Below are 24,281 nucleotides of genomic sequence, written 5' to 3'. Positions count from 1 at the left end.
AAATTTGACCACTCTTTGTCTCAGTTTCCCGAGGTGTAATGACAGTATCTCACTCACAGAGATATGGTAACAATTAGATGAGTTTCTGTAAACAATGCACACGGAGAAGTGTCTGGCACATGATAATGTCTGATCCCTATAGGTTAACCCAATTTCTTTGTGATATTTTCTCTAGTTACAAAAAATCATAATGAAAATTAAAAAGTTAAAAACCAGCTCTTTCAAGATATGTCAAGTTTTTCTAACATGACAATTATGTAGTTATGGATTGTATTACTTGAGAATGATTTAAAATTCTTGGTCAGGGAACTGTTTCTTGACCATATCCCAACGGAATTAGAAGCACAACTCAGCACCCTGTTTTCTCCTCGCTACACTCAAGCTTAAGTAGCTCCAAGTCCATGGTAGGGCTATGTTCCATACATTTGTAAACTAATTCTACAATTCAGTCAACCAGGAATACTAAGCATCCATGGGAGCTTAGAGGCAAACATCTCTTGGGATTAATTCTGTCCTGATGATTACTGTTCTCAAGCAGGTTTATAATTAGGAGCAAGAGGAAATATCCATGCATTACCGCTCAGCCTAATGTCCCTCAGAGATAGTAGTGGTAATCTATGAGAGAGAACTGATTTTCAAGAGTGTGGACATCTTTTTGATTGTCATAACGTAAGAAGATCATGGGCTGTCCTGGTGAGTTTTGAGCTGCATGAGATGGCTGGTCTGTGCAGTGGGGAGACTGAGTAACTCACAGTTCAGTTGTGCTGACTATACTCAGTCTTCTTGTCCCAAGAGATGAAGGTACCATCTCAGTTTCACACATAGCAGATCTCAAAATAAGAAAAATGCTTCCTTAAAACTTTCAGTGATTCACATGAATTCATCAATTATTGCGAATTAGATGCAAATTTCACTATCAATTTTGGATTTGGTAGACATATACAATTCTAGTTATGTGGATTTCCAGTTGAGCTCAAGAAGACACTGCAATACATTAAGGAACCCTAGTGACTCATATAATATCTGAGAGTAGAATAATATGTGTCTAAGTACCACAGATAATACTGAATATTATTTTTTTGGTTTCTAGAAAAGTTCATTCTCCCTTACACTTTCATTTATGATATGATATGATATGTGTCCCTTCTCTTTGGATAAATGCTTTTGAAAGTTCTCCCCCGTCTTTGCAAACCTTCTTTTATGATCCAAGATAATGCTATCATCTGTCTTTTATTATTATTAAGATTTCTGCATATTGATATAAATTAATGGCACTGTTATGGTATTTTCATTCATGCTTTCCCTTTGTTTACCATTGTCTCACGCTCCTCTCAACTGCATGTTCATGCCCTTCCCTTTCCAAGTAATCTTTCTATTTCTATGTCATATGTGTTTTATTACCTTCTTGTGCCTAATTACCGTTCCCTTAAGACCTCTTTTTCCTTTGTCATGGCCCATTTCTGTGCTGTGTAAGTTAATAGAAACATATTCAGATCCACTGATTCCTAGGTTGTTCACATAGTCACTTGATTATTGGATGTTTCCAGCAAAGTCAAAATGACTAACCTGAATAACTAGATATCTTTGAGGGTCTCTAGCCATCCTTGAAAACTCAGCAGTTTCTTGAATTTAGGCCTGTTGTCAGCATCTATCATCCAGCCTGGCTATTAATGCAGAGAAAAGTATTAGTGTACCCATACTTGGAGAAAGTGACATTGAAATTTTGAAAAATACAGGCAAAATGTAAAAGGTATTGTTTTTAATAATAATCAGCAAAAAGTTCAGTGAAAGAAAGTTGGTGAAAGAAGCAGACAATTAGCTAATGCTATAACTCAGGATCTTGACGTTCATCATGGAATGCTATATACTATATAAAAAAGGCAAGCTTAAAAAAATAAAAAAACTATTTCTGCATATTGAAAAATATACTAGTCATTTCCTCTGCTAGTTAATACACTTAGTAAAAACTTACTGGGGATGTACTGAGTCAGAGATGATTGGAGCTAGCAATACATCCAAAAATCTTTTTGAGATCTGACATCCTTAAGTTTCAATCATGATGTCCTCCTCCTCCTCATCATCATCACCATCATCTTCATCATTATAGAACTCCAAACAACATTGGAATAGCAATAAAGTCTCTGTACGTAGTTAGTGGCTGAATTAATTTGCGTTAGGAAGAAATTCATCTTCCTTCTCCATACATATACTATTGAATCTTTCAGTAAAATAATTTAACTAGCAATGTTTTAATCTTAGAATTAGTAAATGGTAATGGTCATAGCTAATTCCATTACAGGTCTACTTTAGTTCCCCTTTTTTCTCTTACCCCCATTCTCAGTCACTCACAGATATTGGGCCACATATATTGGCTATAGACCTAATAAGTTGATGAAATTACATTTATTCTTATAGATTTTCATTAAAGTGCTAAGGTTCTTTCCCTCTGTCCAAGTAGAAGAGGAAGAAAAATAAAATCAAGGATTTATACGAAATTATTTTTAGATGGAAAACAATTTATTCAAACTATTAAACTATTATATAAATTGCTAAGTTTAATCTCTGTCATAATGTTCTCATTCATAAAAGGTAGCTAAAGGCAGAATTTACACAATCATTTGCCTTATTCTTTTCTACAAAAGGCCAACGTTTTGGCACCCATTGAGGATCATTCCCCCCCCCAAGGATAAAAAAATAAAACTATTTATATAGGAATCCCTCACTACAATATCATAAACTATTGTGGTCCAGGGGTTGTGACCTTCATTTGAACTCATCAAGACCATCACATCATGTTTTCAAATTCAAATCTAAACAAGAAGTTAATTTGGGGGTAGGGGTACAAAGAAGATTATTTGTTTTTTGTTTTGTTTTTTGTTTTTATTTTAGAGAAAGGGCTTTTGTGAATCAACATTTCAATGTTTTTGGACACTTTTAATTAATCCCATTACGTAATGGCAGAGAGTAAGTTATTTTTACAGAGCTTTTAACTAGTTACTGATGTAATTTGTTATGTATTGTTTACTAGCTTGTCCCTAAATTACCCTCATGTTTGAAGTATTCTTCAAATAATAGAAGACACTTTGACCTTGTATATGGGCAATGCCAACTGTGTTATTTGTTTACTTAACCTACTATTTTTCAATCTATATTTAATATATATTCTATAGAGGTAAATTGTAACTATATAAAGGATTCAATCTGTGTTCAGGTAATCCTTTTCATTTTTGGAAAGTCAAGTGAGTTGATAATTTTACTAAAATTTTGAAATGTGCAACCTAAATTTCAAGGTTTTATATTCTTAGGCTCCTTTCCATATCCAGAGAGCATTTTGGGGGCGTTTCTTGATTATCAGATGAATGTACAGGAGGGGCTCATTCATGGGATTCAGAATGCTTTTGAGGGTGTCACAGAGAATGAGTGAGGCTTGTCTATTCAGTTCCATAACATACTAACTGTCACCTCTCCGCCACTTTGCATCCAGTGCTGACACTGGGCCTTTGTCCATTTTCTTTTTCTTACTGTAATGGGATACCTAACACTAACTTTATAAAATGAAAAAATAATTTTATTTCCTCACAAGGTTTCAAAGGCAAGTTTCAAGATTAACCACTGTCTTTTGTTTGGTTTCTGGTGTGAAGGTGTACAGTAGGAGTACACGAGGAAGCAGAAGATGGCACTAGAAGAGTCAGAGGGTAGATTAGAGGCTAGGCCTACTCTTACAACAGCTTGTTCTAGTGAGATATGAAGGCCATCCCAAGAGCTCTCTCCATCCCTTCTGAGAGCACTTCTGTTAATATCTGCGCCCTCCACCAGACCCCAACTCTTGTAGTCCCTTCATCACTCAACACTGTCACATTGGAGAGACCAAGCCTCCAACACATGAACTTTAGGGGACATACATAGTAAGTAGCAATAAGCATAGGTTATGTCACATTTTCTATCACATAACCTAACAAATAAGTAGGTTTATATTCAGATCATACTGCTCAGGTTTAGATACATTGGGCAGGAAGGGAGGGAGGGATTTTTGTAAATATGTAGAATTTCTCTGGGGATGCGGAGTCACAGAGTATGCTATGACAGATGTGCACACATGTGTAAGGACTGAAAAACAGCAGGAGTATTTGATGACAGACCAGTAACCAGCTTCCTAGAAACAGGATCACTTTTTTCTTGTACATTCTCCTATAAATGAACTGTCATCTACCATTTATCATACCATACTTTTGAACATCCAGAACCATAGAAGAAATGAACATCTATTCTTTCAAAAGTAGCCTGACTTGGTTATTTTGCTATAGTAATGAGAAATGGACTAACTGAATATATTTTACAAGTCTAGCTGTAGCACAGTGTATTGGTTCAGCAGTTGGCAGGAGAATCTAGTAACAGGTGGCCAGGTGTGATACAGGCTGAATTATGGAGTGACATCTCTAGAAACCTAAATAAGACTGCATGGGATTCCCAGTGTCCAGAGAAGTGAGGCATTAAACAGTAAATATAAAAAAATCACAAGTCAAGATAGAATAGCTCCAATAAAAAAGGACAATTTTACAGTTTAGTATTCTTAAGGGAATTTTTTTTCTTGACATTTGAGTAAAACACCCTACACTGTCTTTGTTATGATCCCTGAAAATTACATTGTGGGCTCCAACCTTTTAATAGATAAATTGGTCCTGCTTTGGGGTGATTCTATTCCAGAACTCTACAGGGAAGGGGATTCTAAGATGGATAGCATTGCCTGCTCATGTTGACACCTAGTGCAGGAAGCATGGTTGTTCTCAGAGAGGTGGGTGAAAGCTTTTCAAGCCCTGCCAGCAGTGTGTGTTGAATGCTGGCTGTGCTCTCAATTTTCCCACAGCACAGGGGCCTAGACACAAGTAGATATTTGAAAAATGTCCTTGCTGAAATGGATAGGGCATAGATTCTGGCTGTCTACTTGATGTCATAAGAACCTTTAACTGAAATTGTAATTTGACATCTCTAGCTGGCTCTCCCAAATGTATGTTTGTTTGTTTGTTTTTCCTCTAAAATCTCAAACCTTTGAAACTGATGCTGGATCGGATATGTCCACCGCTTGTCACCAGGGTTCACCCAGCCACATATATATTGTCATTTTTGTTTTTATTTTTAACCTTTGCTTCAGTGTACTCCCAACAAGACAGTGTTCCAGAGCTGTGCCTTAACGGTTTTATTGCCTTTTTACATTTGAGTTGTTAGAATTACTGTATTGGAAATTAGGCACTTTTAGTACATCATTCCAGCTAATTTATACACCCCTCCTTTTATGGTTGTACAGTGTTGCTACAGTGTGACATCCTGGATATCAGCTCCAGATTTGAAGTACTCTCTTTGGTTGGCAGCCTGGACCTGGTCACACCAGCATTAGTGCCTCATGGCTCTAGGCTTCCTGTTCTTCACAAAAATGGAAGAAGATGAGAGACAAGAATGATTCTTGAGATCTTCTTGACTATAATAGTTTCTGATACTTTTTCTTTTAATTAACAAGTTCAAATAGACCCCAGACCTCTTCTTCCCATAGAACACACTGCTTTGATATTTATGATATTCATGCTATTCATGTGGCACTCTTGAGGCTTTCAGAATATACTTAACACTTCTTCGAAGTTGTGAAATTTTTAGAAAAAGCAAACAAACATGCAATTTCTTGAAATGCTTTAAAAAGCCTTAAGACACTTTAAAAACAAGTCTTCAAAACATACTGCTTTGAAGAGTACATTTGTATATATTTTAATGGTCTTCTCCTCGTGCCCAGGACAGTGGTTATCAAATAAATCATTATATAATTTTTAAATGCTGTCTTTAATGGAACAGAAACAGTATTTCAGGATATTTCAGTTGCCCCAATGGCTAGCTGAACTTTTTTGTTATCCAAAAGCATTTAACGGCATCCAAGCCTCAAGTATAAATAAAGACATTAATAATTCTGTCTTCCAATGTTAATACTCACTGCAGTCATACAAAAACCCTTTGGGTTTGTGTTAAGTTCTCTGTATTTTCTGTTCAATATTACGAGTAGCATACTTCTTTGTACATGTTTCTGGAGGGAAAGCCTGAGGCATTCCTCCCCTCATTTGGTAGCTATCTTGCCAAGTTTTCCTAGAGAAGAAATTAGTTGAAAACTGTTCAGTGAACAGTGAGCAGGCATGGTGTGGAGTGCCTACCAACTCTTCACTCCTCATGCCTGTCACATCCTTGTTCCTTCCTCACTAAGATGTCATCTGTGAGCATACCTGGTCCCCTGATTCCCTCATACACCATAAACAGTGTTTCTTAACCTTCTTAATGCTATGTCCCTTTAATAAGTTCTATATATTGTGGTGACACCCAACCATAAAACTATTTTCGTTGCTATTTCATAACTATAATTTTACTACTGTTTTGAATAATAATGTGAGTATCTGATGTGCAGGTTGTCTGAAGTATGACCCCTCTGAAAACATTGTTTGACCTCCAAAGGGCTCTAGATCCACAGGCTGAGAACTACTACTGTAGATACTCAGTCCACTTTGTGGAGTAGGCAAGTAGTAATTGCGTTTTCACTCCTGTGATAACATATCTCTGTGGTTGCTTACCTGACTTCCTCCCAAATTTTCCCTCTCAAAAAGCCTTGTCATGTCTGACTTCCTGTTTTATAAGTGGATGAAATTGCTGGCTAGATCTAGCAGTCTGTCCCCAGCTGCTCAATGGGGACCTGTGTTGAAACCTTGTCCTGACGAAACCTAAAGTCTACACTTTTCCAGCAGCTCAGGCAGAGAATTGGAGAAGTCTTGGGAAAGGCCGTCTGATTTATGGTTTCCATTTTCTTCCTATTTCAAAACCTAGCACAAACAAGTTGTGGTCACATTAAATGGCACCCACACAGCGGGTGGCACATTACATATTTACACTCCACCACAATGTGGGAGTCATTATTTCAGGTTAGCCAAATGCTGTGTATGGCGGCACCACATGGCACCATTTGTTCATTTGTGTGTGGCCTGGGTTATGATTAAATGTACATACTTCTTTCTGGCTTCATTGTTCATGGTGCCTGCTAGGACTTTTTTTATTATTTTTATTTTTATTATTAAATCAAACTTAAAAATGTTTCAACTTGAAAAGAAGAAGGATTTTACTTCAAGACTATAAGTTTGGAATCTCTTAACAGTCAGCTTCCTGGCTGTGTAAATTCTGAGAGAGCAGTACCAGAATACTTTGATCCAATAGAAAGCCAATAGGATTATTATTAAGTTTTAGAGAGACATATAGTTTAGATTTATAGATGAGAATTTAAAAGGGAGAGTGAGAGGAAAAAAAAAGAGAGCTCTTATGTAGCAGGGAGAGAGTCCTGGGAATAAAGAAGTTCCAGTATGTTATTTTAAAGTAGACAGTCTAAACTAACCCCATCTCCTTTGAGACGTATGCAATTTTGGATATTAACAGTGAAGGTCTAATAAACAGGCCTTTGAAAAATTTACCTAATGTTCAAAGCCTCTTTGGAGAAGAAGGTATTTCTTCTCGCTGCGGGGGAGTGGGGAGAAGGAAGGCAGCTGGGTGTGGGTATGTCTTCTTGCTTTACCTGGGCTGTCTGACTTTTTGACATAAAGACTTAAGATTGACCTAAAGACTTGAGATTGTCATCTGCAAATTCGCTGGGCCACACTCATAGCCATCCTGGGAAATGTGCCGTAGGTAAAAGCCACTTCTTTCTTTTGGGTTCCTTTTGTGCTGTTTTAATAGTCAAACGGTTACTCTTTTGCAGCCCAGTCCTACCACTCAGAAGCATCTCCTTTGACTGCTTTTACATTTTTTATTAAAATCGTATCATATGACTTCCCCTTTCCACCTTTGTCCCACTGCTTTCAATGCATACAAGGGTGTCGGTTGAATTATACATGATGAAAAAAGAATACTCAGTACATCCAATCAAATTCTGACTTGCAAAGGAAACAATGGTCCTTTCTCATCATTTGACCCTTAGACATTACATCCTCTCTGTAGTTGCTCTTCCAGGGTGGAAGAGCTGCCACAGCCAAGTCAAGGGAGGTGAGGCTCCTTTTTGGGGACTTGGGAATTATAAAGAAAGAACCGACAAGGAGAGACATTACCGGCAGTGGCAGCATAAGCAAACAATACTTGTTGCCTGTTAATCCTGTACAATTAACACTGATGAAGGGGAAAACACAGTTTCCAGGACTCCAGTGTGATCATAACATATCCCAGGAAATCATGTCGGATTTAATCGCAGGTGTGAAATTAACCAATGCTATTTTCATAAACGCTATAATTAACCCAGATTTCCAGTAAGAGGTCTTTAAGGTTCTAGAGAATTCTCTGTAGTCATCTTTCCTTATGTATTTACTGCTGAAAGGGTGGGCATACCCCTGAACAGAGTTTTCTCTCTCAGTTTAGACCTATTCCTTGTTCTAATCGAAGTGGTACACACTAGGTCTATGTTTGCTTATCCAGAGCCATCCCCTTTTGTTCCTGGGCTTCCAAATGTGTGTTGCAGGTTTTGTTAATGTTTAATTTTGCTTCCAGGAAAACAATTGTCTATATTTGGCTTTCTTGTATTTGCTACTTAAGAATGCAGAATTTATTATTATGTGCTTAAAGCAATCGTTTAACACTGACATTTTAAGTATGACAATAATCCAAGTAATTGTCACCCATTCAGTTAACTAAAAACATCTTCACTTCCTGAGAGGAGTAATTATAATGCACTGTTACTGTCTTTTAATTGTAGACATGTTTGTTTTTGTGTTTATTTTGGTTTAGGCTGTCTTCAAGGACACCCCTAGTCTCAAATTTGGCAATCTGCCCTTTCTTGTTCTATGATTCTTTCTGAAAAATAAATGAAAACACTGTAACAACAATTTTGAAGGGGGAAAAAAGAGTTTTATGTTTTATAGGCTTTGCTAGTGCCTGAAATATGCACTGTTATGATTCTAGAATATGAACTGTCTTAGTTATTGCTTTAATATTATAATTATTGAAATAAATCGTTTATTTATTTCACATGTGTGTATTCACAGCTGTGGATGTGTACAGGCCATAGTGTACATGTGGAGCTCAGAGGACAACTTCGTTCACCTACTTACCTTCTACCTTGTTTGAGACAGAGTCTCTTGTTCACAACTGCATACACCCGGTTAAACTGCTCCATGGGTTTCTGGAGACACCTCTTTCTCTACCTCCTGTCTCCCTGTAGTAGCTCCAGAATTACACACATGAACACTACTGTGTCTAACTTTTGTATAGGTTCTGGGGATCTCAGCACATTGGGTTCACATGGTAACACATTAGCCATTTCTCTAGCACCTGCCTTTTTAAAAAAATAGAATCCCATGTAGTCCCATCTAGTCTTAAAACCCTATGTAGCAGAGACTGACCTTGGACTTCTTATCTTCTTACCTCAACTTCTCAAGTGCTGGGATTAAAGGGCATGTCACCCCATTCATCTTGACTATGAATTATTTTAAAAACAATGTCATCAGGGAATGGAGAGATGGTGCAATTGAAGAGGGTCATAGTTAAGTTCCAAAATAGGCATATTGGTTGGATCATAAGCTCTTCAGTTTCAGGGATCCAACATCTTCTTTTGGCCTCTGTAGGTATTTGTACTGTCATGCACAAAACTGCACACACACACACACACACACACACACACACGCACACACACACGAATAAAAATAGAGCAAATCTTTAAAACATGATAAAAGACTATATAAATAAGACAAACAAAGATTGATTACACAAGTACCCAAAGATTCTAAAAGATGAGTTTTCGATCTCTAAGGTCCTAATATTCCAGTATCTACCACTAGTGGTGAAAGGTAATGTTGCTCTTTTGGTTTTATAAGACACTTGTGTTCAAACATCCATGGTGAATTATACTCGTAAGAATGTTTGATTTCGGCTTACTTTGTATTAGGAATATTTCAGTGTACCATGATGTGGAAACCATAATTTGGAAATTTTTCATTTTCTAATTTAGTACCATATGTTTTCCTTCTGAGCTCATTTATAAGGCATCTCACTTTTGCATACTCTGTACTCTTATTTCTACTCAAAACCGGATGGTTTTAAGTCACCCACTGAATGATCTATGTATGTAATTTTTTTGTATTGGTTTTATTGTGTTGATTTTGGTCACTAATGTTTTAAGGAGCAGAACAAGAAATGAACATTCAACATAAAACACATCTTTACTGTGATTCTAAATGCTTTTTCATGCACATTGTCCATAACCACTTCCAGCCATGTATGACTGTGCTACTGTGACTTGTTTATAAACATGTATAGACATGCATACAAATTTACATATAAGCAACATGTGTGCATATACAAACCTACCGCAGCTTTGTTGAGAAGATGATTTTGTTGGGAAATCTCCCAGCCACCTCTCTAAATAATACTTACTGCTTATGATATGTGCACTGTCTACTTAATAATCATTTTGCCACTTACAAACCACATAGCACCAACCCTAACATTTAAATAAGCCAGTATTTCAATTATTCTTTCACCTATGCCATCCCAAATGCTGAGATCACAGTCATCTCTGCCACACCCTGCTGAAAAATGCCTTTTGCACATTCTTTTTGTTCTTTAGACAATTTCTGTGTGTGTGCGTGTGAGTGTGTGTGTGTGTGCGCGTGTGCGTGTGTGTGTATGTGTGTGTGTGCGTGTGTGTGTGTGCGTCTGTGTGGTGTAATCTCGTTAGTGTTACTCCTACTTACCTTATCTCCCTCCCACCCTTGTTACTCATCTCCACACATCCCTTTCTCACATTCATGTCTTTTTGCATTATATTTTTGATCCAATGAGTTTACCCAGGATTGTCTGTTTGACTGTCGGTTTGTAATCTTCACTGGAGCATGGTGATTACATCTGTGGGTACCCAGCTGAAGACCATGTTTGACACTTTCTCTCTTCTCTTTGTCTCTCATGTAAATGTAGCTGGTTCTCTCTTGTTCAGATCTCATCAGACTTCCTTGTCTGCAAATCCTCCCATGCTCACACAGCCTCCTGTAATTACCTCATTATTTTATTAATATCTCATATATTTCTCATAGCATTTAGTTTCCTAATATCATCTTATTTCACATAAAGCTTTAAAAAACAAAACAAAACATGTTTTACAAGCAAAGCATGCAGATCTCTAGCTCATCAGGTTATATATATATATATATATAATCTAATTTACTATTATTATTTTTAATTATATATGTTTAATCTGATGGGCTACACATGTGCATGTGTCCCAGATAAAATACTAGGGAAACATCTTTTTCAGATGGTCTTCAATTTTTAAAGATATTGCATAAGCAGATAAATGAAAAGCCTTACCATTTGGTATGGGTGATACTGCATTCTTCTCTGGGCTTATACTATGTCAACACCAGGGAGGAGGGCCTTTCTGATCAGCTGGTAAAAGAGGAAGGGGTAGAAGCCCAGACAGCTGGTGCACAGCAGGAAGTGCTCCTCAGGCTAGACTTTCTGAGGATACAACTAGGCATTGTATTTCTACTGAAAGTAGATGATGGCTAGTAAACATTTCATAGGGGCTCATGGTAGATACAGACATCCTGGCTGCCTCCTTTGGATCCTGAAGGGAAAAAACACAGCATAAGGAATTTGAGAAATTAAAATGTAGGTTTACTTTTGGGGATCCAAAGCATAAATATGTTTGTAAAACAGCCTCCTTATCCATCAGAGAAATGTTCCAAGACTCTTGGTGGATCCTTGAAGACCCAAAAGTCAACATTAATGATAATAAAATAGAATAACACTATACCGAAATAAAATCTCCAATATCACCACTATTGTACTTTTGGACCACTATTCAGTAGAACCAGGGTTTTCTGCACAAAAGCACTATGACAATGTTAGGGTCTGATAACTGAGACAATTCCTGAATGACTAACAGGAAGTAGCTTATACAGTGTGGACACACTGGATGCAGGTATGATTGTCACCCCTGGGAACAGCTCCATGCTACTCACTGTACACAATGTAAAACTTATTCATGCTGTATCTCTGGAATTTCCAAATTATTTGTTTGTTTGTTTGTTTTTACCATGACAAACTATGGGTAAATGACTGTAATGAAAGATCATGGATAAAAGGGAACTGCTATGTTACCTGAAAAAAAAATTGTGAAAGGCAACTGCCCTGATAGAGGCACTAAAAGCCCAAGTTGACAAAATTATTATTTAACAGAAGTCACTCTCTATCATTAGTGCTAGCTCCCTAAATCCAAAGATCAAATAACTACATGGGCACAGGTGGTACTTCTACCCAGGCTTAACTATATGGCTACCATTCATTAACATCTCTGTTATTTACTGCTGCCAAATGTCTTAGCCACCACCCATTGAGATAACCACTGCCCCAGATTAAGCATTGTACTTCAAGATCAACCAGAGCCTTGCTTCACTATATTGGAGTCCCCAGCCCTTGGAAGGAACAGCAAGCAGTTCAGTTTGACTAGGCTCAACATTTATTCTAGACATAGCTTTGCATTTAATACCAACATGGCCATGGTCAGGATCATCATCTGAAATTTTGTAATATTAGATACATTAGCGCACAGGTTGTGCATCATGGTCTCACAAATAAGGGGCCTATTGTGCCTGAAAGGATATACAGCTGTGGACAGGGAACCCACCAATCCTGACACATTTCCTACTTCACCAAGCTTCTGGCCCAAGACACTGACAAAGATCTCTTAGTAAGGCACACAAGGTGCTTGCTTGAGATATGGCCCTAAAATGATGGGGGAGCACCCAAGGGAGCAACCACAGAAGGGATACGGATGGGCATCCCCAGTACACAGTCTCTTAGTGACCCATTTGGGTTTCCTCACCCAACAACTAGATTTGTAATAATTCCAAATTTGTATAATTATAGAGACCCCTGTTTACAGAAGAGAAACTATCTCGCCCTAAGGAATCCAGATTCTGAGACACAGTCACTGTAGGGTCATATAAGACTATTGGGCCAACAGTGACTCTTACAATACTTTCACAGTTATGATTGTAAAACTTCTTTTTTCAGTTTTGGAGATTTAAACCAAGAGTATACATGATACATGCCCAGGAACTGAACTATATCCCCAACCCTATGAACTTATCATAAAAATATTTAGGTAAGTCCTTTATAAAAATGCAATACTTAGACAATGCCAAATAACTTGTTTGTGAATGTTTTGACAGGATTCTTTTTTTATCATTTTTTATTTTAATTTTAAATAGCTTGTTTTACATGTCAATCCCAGTTCCCTCTCCCTCCCCTCCTCCCGCACTCCCCTTCCCCCCTCCCTCCCACCCTATTGCCAAATCCTTCCACATAGGGGATATCTAGAGTCTGTCATTTTACTCTTGGTAGGGTCAAGGCACTCCCCTATGAGTCCAGGCTGAGAGAGCATCTCTCTTTGTGCTATAGGCACATGAAGACAGTTTGTATACCAGGGATAGACACTGATCCACAGCTCAGGGCCCCATAGGTTGCCCAGGCCTTCTCACTGACACTCACATTTGGGGGTCCAGATCAGTCCCATGCTGGCCTCCCCACTGTCGGTCTGGGGTCCAAGAGCACTCCCCTGTTCAGATCAGCTGTCTCTGCTGGTTTTGCTAGCCCATTCTTTGCCAATTTGCTCATCACTCCTCTCTCTCTGTCACTGGGTTCCTTGGGTTCAGTTCAGTGCTTAGTTGTGTGTTTGCCTCTGCTTCCATCAGTCACAGGATGAAGGCTCCCGGATGGTTATAGACATCAAGTTCATTATCAGGAATGGGCATTCGAGGTGGTCCCTCCACTATTGCTTAGCTTGCCAATTGATGTTATACCTTTAGATCACTCGAGGTCACTCTGGTGCCTGATCTGTCTTCGATCCTATGATTCCCTTTTCCCCTATTCTACCCCCACCCCCTCAACTTCCTGTTCCCCCATGACCAACTCCCTTCCTCTTTACCCCCTCTATTCTTCCCAGGTCGGTTCAAGTCCTGGGAAGTCAATGGCCTCACATGTCTTAAAGAGCACAGAGTTTCGATTGTGTGACTCTGTATGTATTTATTGACACAGAGACTCAAAAATTACTCAGAACAAATTTAATTAGCTCTTTAATTTCTAGATTTCCTCAGAGCCATCAACACAAATTACTTTTTATAATAGGTGACTAAATAAAACAACTTAGATTATATTGGAAAGAAAAAGAATTAATATTTTATATTCTGTGTGTGTGTTGCACTGAATTATAAAGGTGCGCTTTCCTCTAGTTTAGATCCTTATTTGGAATTTTAAAAGGAGAAACAAATTAATATTTGTTAAAATTTCTCTTGACATAATAGGATTTAAATATTATTTCCACAGAAGGACATTTCTCTATAAGAAGAGACAAGAGTAAAATTTGAGCTATTTGCACTATTATTTGATGAGATAATACCACTGCTGCTGTTATTCACAAAAAAACTGCTAAAATAATTCTACAGGCTAACACTAGTTGAGCAGTTAGCACAAGATAATCACTATTAATAGCTTGACATGTGTCTTGTTTTTAGTTTCTCCGTTGTCCACTGAAATAAGTCCTGGTCTTGCATGTTTTTTTCAGATGTTGAACATATTACTCAGGTACACAGAATTAGTCTATGATAGAGTTGAAGATGGGGAAAATGCTATCTGGTTTGAAAATTCATACTTTTAAAATTACAATAAAGATTTTTTTCTTGGTGTTGTATTCTCTTTATATATAAGGAAGGTTTATATGACTCATCTGTCTTCATTGATTTGAACCCCACCTTTCTGAACAGACCACCTAGCCGCCCCTTGATATTGACATTGGTAGAATGGGGAGACCATAATCCAGACTTCCTCCACATATTGAGTTAAGCTTTGTTCTAGCTGAGCTTTTTTTGTTCTAACACGAGTTATATCTGTGTTAGACATTTCTGTTAAGCTGGGAGGATATGAGATAGAGTGCCTATATTTTTCTAGATAACTGAACATCATTCTCCAAATCTTACTGGTGCAGTATACTCTGCATGCTTGAAGCTTGATGACATGGATCAGTAGACATGGTGTCCAAGCCTGAGGATCTGAGTTTGATCCCAGGCTCTACAGGGTGAGTGGACAGATCTGACTCCCATAGGTTGACCTCTGAGCTCAACAGTCATGCTTATGTGTGCACGCACGCACGCACACACACACACACACACACACACACACACACACACGCAAATAGTTTTCCAATCTTTATTTAAAGTCATAGGCATACTATGGGTACATTTGGCCCTGCCTCTTCTCCCATTTTCATTGTATCTAGTATTTTCTGTGATTTGGTCCCCCTTCACATTTCTGGATTTTTAAAAGTGCAATACTTGTTCATCTAGTACAGGTGACCCAGACTATGTTTCAGCATTTTGCTGATTCCTTGTCAATATAAATGTCTGAGCATTTCTGACACACCTGAGATGCCTAGATAGACAACTCAAATCTGATTCTGAGGCTTGGAGTTATATTCCCCATCTAGTCAATGCTCCCCTATGCTTACATCAGGAGTGATTCTTCTTTCAAAATGGCACATCGCTTTCTACCACTCTAACATATTCCCTTCCTTGGTCCTCGTAACTTCAAGAGATGAGCCGTGTAATTGCCTATTTTGGGAAGCATCTGGGGTTCACAGGCTAGATAGCTCACAAAATAGTTCAAAATTGGTAGTGAGAAGATCCAGGGATCACAGTGGTCCTTTAGCTCTTAGCCTAAAGGACTCTGTCTCCTCCATGCTTTGCTTAGGAGTCTTGCGCATCCTGGGATGCTCTTGCTGTGTTCTGTGGCTGAGGGTGGGTTCTTTTCTCTGTTTTGTTTTTCTTATACTGCTTTGCTAATACGTTATCACGGTGCTCATCAACGTAATTGTTTTCAGAGCTAACAGCTTTTATATTATTGCTCAAATTATTAATAAAACTTCCATTATGCATGAAGGATTTAGCCAGTTTCTCTTAGGAAGTACTTTGTAAACACTGTAACTAATTAGGCCAAGAGAAGAAGAAGAAGGTAAATGTGCCCCTTCCTACTCATAGATGGCAAAATGCTAAGTGACTTTTGAGGATCAGGAGGTAAGTTACAGTAGTAACTGCAAAACCCACAGCACTCAGCCTCCAGGTCAGGTGTCACTGTTGAGTCAGGAATAACCGCTAACCAAAGTTGCCAGACATCTTAAATGTCATGAAGCCCTGGACCTACCCCTCTCAGTCTCTGGGAAAATGTATAGAGAAATAGGTGACATTGTGACAGTATTAATTATCACAGAATGCTAAGGCAAATGTTATTTGTAGATGCCAAAATTAACATCCTAAATTAGAATCACAGTGTACTGAACAAAAGATAATTTGCAAAGTTGCAAAACAGGTTTTAGTCATCTTGGTTGTAAGTTCTGCCTTTGTTTTGAAGTTGGGTCTTAATTTTCTTTTCCTGCCACTGTCTCCAAATCTTCCCACTCACATTCAGAAACTGTCATTGGAAATAACAGCCTAAAGAGTTTGGAAGTCTCCTTGGACTCCTTCGATAGACTTCAATTCCTGTTTTCTCATTAGAAAATTCATACTTTTGTGCCTCAGTGGGAAAGATCAATTATTTCAATGTCAGTAGTGGTAATATTACCCCTAAGATTTAGCAATTTTCAAAGATCTTTTAGCTTAATTAGAAGCATTTGTTGTAAATTGAATTAAACCTGTTAAAAGTGCAATGTGTTATATTAAATGCATAATATCCAAATTGGCCAAGGAGGCATAATTTTAAGGAGAACGTTCCAGTTTTTAAAATGTTCACATTGCTATAAACAGGAAAGTGTTCCTTCCATCAATTTTCTGGAAGTTGAAAGAATAGGTAAGGATTTTATTCTAGAATATTTAGGTAAATGTGTATATATAGACCCTTGTATAACACATATATTTTTCATACAAGTGCTTGAAATAAGAAACACAAAGTAGGGAGAGTACAAACATTACAGTAGCTTAAAATAAAGTTGAAGCAATAGGTAATTAATATATTTCCATTACCACAGTGCTTAGTACATAATGAGAATTTTATAATTAAGTTTTGATGAATGCCTCCTTTTTCCAAAGAGAAACCTTCTCTTCACATATGTTCCCTCAATCTCTTAAACATGTGATAACGTGAAGTGGCTCAGGGAATGCCAAGTCAAAATGGTTAATGACACGCTGCATGGGCTCACTGGGCTTTCCTTACCTGACCTTTAGAAAATTCTCAGGGTAGTTTTCAAATGTCTTAGGCACTAGGCAAAGATGAGGAGAGGGGCTATGCTATTTGAATATTGAAAAGGGTATATTAAAAGATAGGCCAGATCATAGAGGCAGAGCTTTATGTGGACTGAAAATACCTAGAAAACCTTTGATTTTAAAATGCTGCTCAGGTGACGGGTATGGGGGCACGTGGCCTAGAATCTTTTGAGGGCACACGGCCTCTTTCATGTCAGGCTTTAAAATTCAAAGCTGTGAAAGCATAAAAGCTCTTGGACATTCAAGCAAGCTTGGATCCATGTCTCCCACGGATTCTAAAACCCTCAAGTGCCCAGGTCCCTAATAGACTACATACTGCTGAGGGTGTAGAACCTACTAACACCCTCATTCCCTTTTGCTCTGTATGCTTAAAGGACATCTGATACTATGTAAATCTGTGCCAATGATTATGAGCCATGCTGCTTAGGGACCAGTGGCAAGGAAAATGTGGCACATGCTCAGGACAAATGCAAATTTTAAAAAGGTTTTACTTTTTGGAAAATTTCATAGATGTGTATTATATTCACATGATTTTCAACCCCTATCCATTCCATCTCCTTCTGGGTCACCACTTCAACCCTCTCTCAAATTCATGACCCTTTCTTCTTCATTTTACCAGTTAACTCATGACCTCTTCCTTTTGCACCAACCCCTCCTTTCTCTGGTAGCATGTATAGCATCTTCCATGACTGTGAAAGCTAGTCCTGAGGGAGGATTCCAGGTCAGTTTCAATTTGATTCTTCCAAGTGCTGTGTTCAAGATGTGTGGTGTCCTCAACAATATGGTCTAGCCTTCAAGTTCTGGAAGGCTACCCAGGTCAACAACGTTGGTTTATTGAGTTTGGGAATTTTCTTGAACTCTTCCAACTCGACTGGAAGTTTCCCATACCTATTACTGGGGTTCCTCTTAGATACTCTGTGATGCTTGGGAAGAAAATTATTACTCAGTGTGATGTAATTATTGGTGCATTATGTATGTATGTATGTATGTATGCATGTATTATAACCTACTGATTCCATTTACCATTGCTTCTATGTACAGGTGTTTAGGGATGACAACTTCTGGTTGGGACATTGTTCTTGGGAGAAAAATATTCTTCCTCTTCCAGTAAAAATTAACTGCTTATAGTTCTTTATCAAGGGGTGAGGCCTTGTTGTCATGTAAGCTGGTGGTGTCATTATGCAGGTCTTGTTTATGCAGCCATAGTGTTGAGATTTCATGGGAGCAGCTTCCTTGTCATGTTTAGTACACAATATCTCTCAGCTGGTATCCTAGTCCTCTGGCTAGCATAATCTCTCAGTGGCCTTTTCTGTGATGCTTCCTCAGGCTTAGGTATAGTGGTTGTGTTGAGGATTTACGGGTTGTGACTGGACACACTACAGTCACTTTCTATGTGCACTTTGACCGATTGTATATCTGTGTGATTGTCTCCATTTGGAAGTTTCCTTGGTAAGGAGTGACATCAGTAAAGTAGAAAGGGACCACTGTTAGGGGTGAGGTGAGAAGAAATAGCTCTAGAGAGGGAGACCTAGTAGAACCCAGGTGCTATGAAGGTGGAAAAGGGAAAAACAGGGGGACTTTAACTGATGAGGGGGAAGGAGACTAATACAGTTAGAGGGTGGGAGAGAGATAAATAACATTGAATATGTTTGAAAACTCCATGTAGAAATATTATTTTATAATAATATATATGGATAAAGTATATTCATATATAGGTATATATGTGTAAATACATATATTTAAGTATATTTATTTATAAGATACACACGCACATACACACACACATACTCTCTCTCTCTCTCTCTCTCTCTCTCTCTCTCTCTCTCTCTCTCTCTCTCCATATCACACTGAGTACCAATGTTCTGCCCAAGAGACATACACCATTTAATATAACAGAAACTCCAGTACCAGGCATAGAATGCCCTCCAGTTCACTTTTTGGTCAGGAGAGTTCAAGAAACTGCCCACCCCCAACAGACTAATGTTGCTGCCCTTGGTTTTCTCCAAGAACATGTTGATAAGACCCCATTCTTGAAGATACTACACATTTTGTACACAGACCTTAGAGGAATAAAACTGGAACTGATCTTGAAGCCTCATCCTTGAAGTCTAGCTCTCATAGTATTGGAATGTGCTACATGAACTGCCAAGAGAGAAGGAACAATTGATAGCCCCACCAAGCTATAAAATCCATGAACCACAACAATATCAGATGGGGCACGATACCTCTGTGGTGCACTGGTGCACTTTCATCTTGTGGGTAACTAACAGCTATCTAATTAAATTTAAAGCTTGCTTCATAAAAGGTCATATCTGGTATTGTAAAACTAGCCAGTAACCCATGACTCTCCAGTCATGTGTCATAGACTCTAGAGGAAAACCTGCTACTGCCATTTTCCTAGACAAATAGAATTCCTAACTGTACTAAATACTCATCTTTATATGCACAGACCCCTCATCAAATGCCATATTGGAAAAATATTTTATTAGGCTAGGGAGATGACTCAATGTGTAAAGTGTTTGCTATGGTAGCATGAGGATCTGAGTTTCAAACACCCTAAGAGTGGGAGGTAGAACAGAGGTGCAGGGTTCTCATAACTTCAAATCTAGGAGGTACAAGCACCATCGGATTTCACAGGCTCACTGGACATCAAGCCTAGACAAATGGATGGGCTATGGTTCAGTGAGAGGTTCTTATATCCAAAAATAAGATGATGGGCAGCCAGATGACTTAGTGGGCAAAGGCACTTTCCATGTTATCCTGTTGACCTGAGTTAAATTCCCAGAACTCACGTTAAGTTGGAAAGAGAGAATCCATTTCATAACATTGTTATATGAGCCCCATTCACAGACTGTGGCACACATAAACACAATAATAACTCGTTAAAATGGAATGAGGTAGAGTAAATGTATTTTCAGTTAAAGAAATTAGGCTTTAATCTGAGAACTGTGGATGTAATGAGATACACTGTGCTCCCTTCCTGCTCGGCCTCCACTCCCACTTTCATAATTTCTCTTCTTTTTGGAGAACTCAGAGAAATTCCCTCTGACTTAGTTTAAGATAGGAATTTGCCCCATGACTCCTCATAGCACTTTATATGTCATTAAAGTACTTTTGTAATGGATTATTTTAGCCCATGCATTTGTGCCTGTTGATAGACCAAAAGTTCTATAGGTGGATGGCAAGGCCCCTCACCCTTGTTAATCTTATCTAACCTCATATTCTGTTGCTTCTGGGATAAATTATGCACACTTGTGACTTTGGGTAACAAAGCATTTTGACTTTGCACTTTCAGAGGTTCGAGGTCTAAAACAGGTTTCTGGTGGAAATGGAGGCATGAAAAGGGCTGGGTTTTTAAGAGGCACCAAGGGGCAATGTTTCCTTGATCTATGCAGCTCTACAATTGGTCCTTATTTCTCAATCATCTATGTTTTCATAGGCTACAAAGTCAGGCCACAGTTTTATAATGCTCTCTTCCTGGCTGTTTCTCTGGTCCTCTCTCTGTGTCCTTGTCTGTCTTCTTCCAATCTTTGAAGACCCTTGTAATTACATTGAGTTCATCACAAATAATTTACAATAATCTTATTTTAAGTTGCAACCCAAATTTCTTCTGCTGCTTAATTTACCACTGTCATATAATTTTACATAAACACAGATTCAGCATTTATGATGAGTGATATTTTTCACTATCATAGGGCCTGGCACGTCAGACACATTCAATGATGATTAGAATTCTGCAAAGAAAGCAACACTCCTGTGAGATTTCAGGGTAAGGGGCTATCAGTCTCCTGGTATCTCTTGATCTTGAGGGTTTGTGATAAACTCATTCAATAGGTGATATATTAAAGTCCTAGTGGAAAGACAGGAACATGCAGAGAACGTTCTTGGCTGCTGGCATGTTTCCTTGAGCAAATCATGGAACTGACTTAGGCTTGAGTTCTTATTTTGTGATCGCTGGAGAGACTTGGATGTGGCCTCTTCATATTCTTTATGTCTTCATTTTATTTACTTTAATTTAACATTTTGGTATTTTCATTTTAATTGCTTCTTGAGATAATGAAAAATAAATCTGAGAATCATTGAGTAAATTTGGAGAGAGAGAGAGACAGAGAGACAGAGACAGAGGGAGAGGGAGGGAGGGAGACAGAGACAGACAGAGACAGACAGAGTGAGGGAGGGAGGGAGGGAGGGAGAGAGAGAGAGAGAGAGAGAGAGAGAGAGAGAGAGAGAGAGAGAGAGAGAGAGAGAGAGAGAGAGAGAGACTATAAAGATAGGTCAGTGGGTAAAGAATTTGCCTCTGGAGTGTGAGGACCTGAGATTGGGTCCCCAGAACCCATGTAAAGCTAGATTCAGTTGCATGCATCTGTAATCTCAGCATGCCTTGATTAATATGGAAGATGAAAACAAGGAGAACCGGGAAGCTCATAGGCCAGCTAGATTGGTGTGCGCTGCAGTGAAAAATAATAGACCCTGGTTCAAATAAGGTGGTAGATGAGAACTGACACCTGGGATTGTCCTGTGACCCCCCTATAGTCCACTGACTCACACACAGACACCAGAAACATCATACACACACAAATAAAAAGCAACCTCTTGATGAATAGGATACAGTGAAAAATTACAAAACAATGATCTAATAAAATCAGTATTTATCTGCATCATCAAGCTTTTAAAGTGTTACATGTGTATTATATTTGGCTATGTCAGGAAGGAGTATGGAAATTTTAGTGCCATCTATTGGTGTAGATTTTAAAATAAGGGTTATCACAGCCAGCTAATGAGTCTGTACAGTATTTAGGTTCCTGAGGGTTTGTGTTCACTACAAAGAGAGTTTAAGAATGCATTTTGTGCTTTTCTTCTCCAAAGCAATTTTGATCTTTTTATGTTATTATTATTACACTGATGGATTGTAGAAATCTTGTTTGATTTCAGGTCTCTATAAAGATTGGGCATGCAAGGGGGATATATGGGTGTCATATGAAATGTGGCTGAAGTTCAGAGAAATAGGTTTCATTTAATAGCTGAAGACTGGATGGCCTCCTTCTCCCCCCTCCACCCCGCCCTCTGGCGACTCACCCCTGAGCAATGGAAGTGCTGGCTGCATGAATCGGGGAGAGGCTGCTGGCCTCAATGTGATTTTCCAGTGATCTGTGTGCTCTATGGCTTCCTTCATAACCAACAAATCAATTCCCACTCTACGTATTACACACCCCAGTGGTAGATGCCATTTATTATCCTTCTGATGGTCAGACTCTTTGTACATAACCAAGAAAGATTACAGAAGAAGGACAGACTGGTAGAAATGCAGATGAAATAATTCCACAAGGACATGGCAGCTTGTAACATGCATTGCATGTTCACAAGCCCAACAAAGGAGCTCTGGCAAGGCAATTGTAAAACATGGAAGCCAGGAATCTGTCGAATGAAATGCATTTTAAATGTTATCTATAGAGACAGTTGTGGGTATGATTGTATATAACTGTGCATTGAGATTCAGGTGCAAACTCTAAATAATTATAAGAGCTGCTGTATATTGTAATAGGAACATCACTTATAACATTATGCCTCACTAGCTTCTCTAACTAATAAAATGTAATTGTTTATTTTATTGAGAATCACCTAGCACCCCCAATTCTTTTACTAAAACCAAATTTCAAGGCTTATAAAATTTTAAGCACCAGATGATTAACGTTTTCTAAATTTTTGAATCCATGTGCATAGTTACTATCATTAAACAAATGAAGACTAATACATATTTCTATTAATTCAGAACAAATGATTGAGTATTTTGAATAACATATGAATGCATCTAATGTAACTGTGATGTTATTTCTTTTCTAATTGTTTTCTAAGATTTTTTTCTAGGTGTGAGCAGAAATACTTAATTCATGAAATAAGTGTGAGTGTGGCTTTTGGGCAGTTTCTGTGCATGAGTAAACAAACTGCTTACTCATTTATGTCAATGGATGTGAAAAGAACAATGGAAATTTCCACTCATCAAATAAGCTTCCATCTTTTCTGTTTTGCACCATTTGAGGTTTTCTAAGTTTCTGCAAATAACACCATGTGAAGCCTGCATCTGATTTCTCCTCCCTTTGAAGAGGTGAAACTATGATGGTGTAATTAACGGAAGAGATCGTATGCAGAATATTTTTGCTTGAGTGGTGTAGAAAAGTCTGGGTTTCATTTCACATGATGCAAAGACTGTTCTGTATTTCTCTCATAAGAGACATCAACCCACTCTCTCTTTCTCTCTCTCTCTCTCTCTCTCTCTCTCTCTCTCTCTCTCTCTCTCTCTCTCTCTCTCTCTCTCTCTCTCTGTGTATATGTGTGTGTGTGTGTGTGTGTTTTACATGAACTTTGACTTTGACTGCAAAAGATCCAAGAGAATTTTTTAAAATTGTGATATAGAAGTGCATGACTTGGAGGGTGGGTACCTAGGAGCTTAGATTTGTCTTACTCTCTGAGGTATGCATATAAAACATGTACAGTTATGGTATTTAAATCATAAGTCAATATTTGGAATTTCAAAATACTAATTGGATTCAAGTGTTCTGAAGTTATCCAGGCATAAAGCATGGTGTGCACACGCAAAGTTGTTGGTGACTCTCATCCAAATAGTTGAAGTTGTAAGGAACAAGGTAAGCCTGTCCTTGCCTTTCACCCTAAACACACAGGGTTGGAGTACAGATGTGTGCATTATATGAATGTAGTTTGATGAATCACCTCTAATCTTAAACTCTTCATTCATGTTTCATGTGTGTGTGCACACACATACATGCTCTGTTTCTTATTTCACTGATATTTGTTTGTGTGATTTGAAAAGCATGCTCAGTACAAAAGTGGGTGATGTTCCACTTCTCCATGGCAAAACACTCAGGGAAAGGTAAGTTTCAGCTTTAACATCTTGCTAGCCTATGAAGACCAAGAGGCCACAGCTATGTCCATCCTGTTGACAGTCTGCTGTCAGACTCATGT

At 38.3% G+C, this 24,281-nt stretch overlaps 1 protein-coding gene across 1 annotated transcript in view; it reads left to right on the top strand.

The window, feature by feature from the left end:
- The window catches only part of LOC110340193, a 379,146-nt gene that overhangs the window by 266,563 nt on the left and 88,302 nt on the right, over positions 1 to 24,281 (top strand). The gene's annotated exons all lie outside the window — the stretch shown is intronic.

The sequence above is a fragment of the Mesocricetus auratus genome, unplaced genomic scaffold (genome assembly GCF_017639785.1).
Source record: "Mesocricetus auratus isolate SY011 unplaced genomic scaffold, BCM_Maur_2.0 Super-Scaffold_100013, whole genome shotgun sequence".
Classification (NCBI taxonomy): domain Eukaryota; kingdom Metazoa; phylum Chordata; class Mammalia; order Rodentia; family Cricetidae; genus Mesocricetus; species Mesocricetus auratus.
The sequence above is the reverse complement of the archived record's forward strand: the minus strand, read 5'-3'. Positions and strand labels throughout refer to the sequence as shown.